The sequence below is a fragment of the Otolemur garnettii genome, unplaced genomic scaffold, assembly GCF_000181295.1.
Source record: "Otolemur garnettii isolate 467f Iridium unplaced genomic scaffold, OtoGar3 scaffold00003, whole genome shotgun sequence".
NCBI lineage: Eukaryota > Metazoa > Chordata > Mammalia > Primates > Galagidae > Otolemur > Otolemur garnettii.
In genome coordinates, this window is record NW_003852398.1 from 30,614,572 (window position 1) to 30,619,157 (window position 4,586).

A 4,586-nucleotide genomic window follows, 5' to 3' on the forward strand; every position below is an offset into this window, starting at 1 on the left:
TGTTTGGCAGGCCCAGGCTGGATCTGAACCCACCAGTTCAGGTGTATGTGGCTGGCACCTTAGCCTCTTGAGCCACAGGTGCTGATCCGAGAGGAACACAGATTAATGGCATTTTCCACAGCAGAGATTCATGGCCTCACAACCCTTCCCCTGTGATGGTAATGGAGAGAAGAAGTCCACACATTTGGTGTGCTCTTCCCACAGGTGCACCGAGCTTTGAGGTATCTCTGGCTCCCAAGCTGATGTCTCGTCCTGTTCTTTTCCCTAGGAGAACGTATACCAGAATGCAGGTTAGCAGGGGAGACGCTGTTACAGGCAGTACTTTAGTTTACTCCATCTAAAAAGGGTTCCCTTGCAAACTTGGGTAATCTAACCATTTTTAGTCGATAATAATGAGAGATTTCATTTATTGAGGGCTTAGTATGTGCTGGGCATCATGCCAAGCACCTTGGCAGACTGTTATCTGGGCATCACAGTGACCCTGGGAGGGAGGGACAGTCATTACGCTCATCTTTTTGTGTACCTGGCTCTGAATCAAGTGTTTTACCTGGATTACCTTATTTAATTCTAACCATGGCACTATAAAATGTTTACTAGTGTTGTCACCATTTATAGATAAGGAAACAGACCCTGAGACAGGAAAAGACTGGTATAAATGTTTCCCTAATGGTAAGTAGCAGAGTTCGGCTCTGAACCAAGTTGTTGTAACCCCAGAGACCATGCTCTGAACCACAATAATATAAATAAAAAATTACCTATAAGCATCTCCCTCAACTGACCACAACCCCAAAATAGGGCTGTCCCTGTGGGTGAGAGATACTGAGGTACAGGATTATTTTCTGTGGTTTCTTTTACTTTGCACTGATTATGGATTATTTGAATGAGGTCATCTGGAAAGAAAAAAGAGAAATGGTAACAGCAGGCCACTCATGCCTTGCTCAGCAATAGCATGTACTGTTTGAACTAATGACTTACAAGAGTGATGTATTCCAACTACGTGGTGTGTGACTGGGCTTTAATGTATCTCATGGAGAACGTAGGTGATGTACTCAGGTTTGCTGGGAGCTCTTGGGCTAATGTAAAAATCACAGGAGGACTATTCCCAAGTGACCCTCAAGCACCAACATCTGGTTAGGTGCCCTGTACCATGAAGGCTGAATAATTAATACACCTTTTGATTAAGCATTTTCATCCTAAATGTTCACATGGATATAATCATGGACGTCAGCACCTACCAGCCAGGCTCAGGGATTAAAAAGGATGTGACCTGGCAGGCACCAAGTATCCAGTTGTGCGATAAAGGAGTCACAGAATAGATATGGGGAGACAAGCAAGAGACTTGTCTGACTGCATCAATGCCCATCTCTACTGCACTTGGGAATGGGATGCATACTGTCTACCCAAATCCTTGTCTGAAAGTGATGCCAACTTGGGACAGAACTGCCTTGCATGTATAAGTTAAATATTAAATAAATGAAATTTTTCTGTAGAGTCTGCATAGAGCCAGTCGTTGTGCTAGACAGCAGGAAAATAGAGAGGAAGAAGACACAAAGGGCTTCCTGGCCACTCTAGCTCATGGTGTGAGCTGAGCATAGGTGTGATGACATTGACAAGGTACACCGGCCACTACGAAAGGAAGAGGAGAGGCTGTTCTGACAGCACCTGGTGGGGAGTAGATCAGGGGTACGGAAGAGTAGTTTCAGGAGGCCACATCCCAATTCAGACTGAAACGTGAACAGGAGTTGGCCAAGCAAGAGAGAGTTGAGGTTGTGTATGAGGCAGAGGAAAGACCCATTTGCAGGCCAGCAGAGATAGAAGTCTGGTGTCGTCTCAGTGGTGGAGATAGTGATAGGAAGAGGAAAACAGGAGAGAAGGCAGGTCATGAGATAAAGTAGGTGAGCTAGGCGGAGTGCTGAATATGGAGTGCTTTATAATTTGTGCTCAGAATATTGAGATCTTATTCTAAGGGCAACGGGAAATCACTGAAAGGTTTCAAGCAGGCATCTTGCAAGGCAGGTGTTAGCTGGTGGTGGGAGAACATGGTCATGCTAATTCCATGTAGCTAGTCCAGTCATTTAAGACCAACAGGAATTATCTCGGGGTGCATTTCCTGGATTGTTTGCCTGTGTCTTTCCTCCGCAATTGCGGAGAACCCCATGTCTAGAACGGCTCCTGTGCTCACAGGACATTTCCCAGCACAGGCGCCTGGCTAGGTCAGGTGAAGGAGCTCAACCAAAGTAAGATTCAGGGCTTGGTTGACATGAAGCCTGGGCACTTTCAGCCCTGTCAATCACCGACTTAGTGTTCTCTTGAGGAGAGATCAGAATGTCAAATGACTTTACTCCACTCTGCACTGGACAAAAATGGTCAGTGGACAGTGTGTACCCTAAAAAGTTGAGGTAAGGCCTCTGGGCCATGTACTAAAGAATTACGTGTAGGTAATAGTGATCCAGAATTGGGGATATTAGTCAAAGCAGGCTGACTTCTTGTCTGAATGTCTCAGATTAATTTATAGACACTCATGGACAGTGACGTGGGCTTCACTCCTGTTATTAAATAAACCCGTTTAATGCTGACCTCAAGACTAGAGGGTGGCTTTTGTTTACCGTATACTGCCTCTCCTGACAATATTTTACAACTTGGCCCCTTCTTCCCTGATTGCTTTTGGGTATCTGCTTGTGATATTATCCAAGAATGAATGTATGGCCTTGCCACCTATATCAGTTAAGGCAACACAAGCTGTTATAACAGATACTTGGAGTGCTTTGGTCTTGGTTGAAGATTTGCCAGAATTTCAAATTGATTCGTCAAATATTTCTGTAATATTATCCTATATTATAAAAATAGTATAATTTTTGTACTACTGTATAAACATTTTTGGCTTACTATAAATATTTTTGTAATGGTCAATAGATTCAATTGTATAGAGGGATAAGGACAATTGGCCTTATTTGGAAAGTTATTCACTCAACTTGGATAATTATTAATGATTTACTGAATAATCTATTTTGGACGCATTCTAGGTACAATGAACTTAGAGATGAACCAAGTGAGGCTGTGGCTGTAAACACTGGGGGAGCTCAGGGAGGGTCCCGAGAGAGAGATGATATGTGGCTAACATGTGATGTGCTTCTCCTTCCCTTATTTCAGATTAGAACCAATAACCTAGAAGTGGCAAGTGTCCTAAAATTTGCTCAGCACTCCTCTTCAGATAAAGGAAAATTTGGCTCAGCCTCTGACCATTTACACTTTAATGTATGAGATTTTGAGAAGTCATTTTTTATAATATTTATTTAGCATCAAAAGATAATATGCAGGTGAATCAGTGACACTTTCCAGTCAGCATCCATAGATGACTCTATTTGCTTTTTCTGACTTTAAATGGATGCAGGCCCCATAGTGAAATTATATATTCAATAAACCTGATACTTGACTCCTCTTGTCATGGCTTGACAGTATCCTTAAACTTCAATGGGCCAGAAAATACAATTACACAATTATTGCTCTCTCTGCCCAAGAGCAATAAAATTGATGAATGAAACGATAAGGATTAGCTAAGATGACATAACCAGAACCATATAGCATCTGTGGTTAGTACTAACTCTTTCTTACCAAAATTAACTGCTAACCCTCCCTATCCAGACTAATACTTTATAAAAATCGTATATGCGGATATCAGCTTTTTCCTTTGGGAAGTTTTCAAATTATCAATTAGTGGATACTTTATATTTTCTTGGATTTCTTTATGTTTTCATACATTTCATAATGTTCTCAACTGTATTTTGCATCAACTTGATCTTTATCCCTTGTAAGACTGAGAGGGCACCAATTCTCCTATTTTTAAAATTAAATAATGGAGTCACAGAATAATTGAATGTGTTGCTCATGCTCCATACAACTGGTGAGTATCATCCTAGAGTTAGGTAGGACCCAGTCTTCAGAGTACTGTATTTTTAGAGTGGTTACTAAGGTCATGGAATTTGTCCACAGAGCAGGTCCCTGCTCTACTATTACTGACTGCAAATTCAAAGTGAATAATGATTCTAACTCTGTTTCCTCATTTATAAAATGGGGTTAATTATCAAATCTACTTCTCAGCATCATTGTGAGGATCTAGCAAGCCGATGTTTGTAGTGTTTAGTACAGTGACGGTCACATAATAGTGTTTATCACATGTAGTGTTTAGTACAGTGACTATCACATCATCAAAAATGATTAGGTCTCAGAAATGAGTATAATTGCAATGGATGTGTTACTTAGTTCAATGTAAACATTTCATAGTGTATATCGAAGCAGTACCCTGAACCCCATAAATGCATCAATGTACAATGTTATGATTTAATAAAAAATAATTAATTCAAAAAAATAAAAAATGATTAGGTCTCACTAAAGACTAATTCCCAATGTACATTACATACTGTGTTGTACTATGGTCAGTATTATAAGCACGAAATATTGGAACTTCAGCAAATCAAAAGCACAGTGAAACATCCCCGTCTCAGAACTGCACTCACAGCGTGCCATTCGCATCCACCCAGAGTGTTTTTCCCACCAGAGGCTGCACAGGAGGCCTGCTTCCTCTTTTC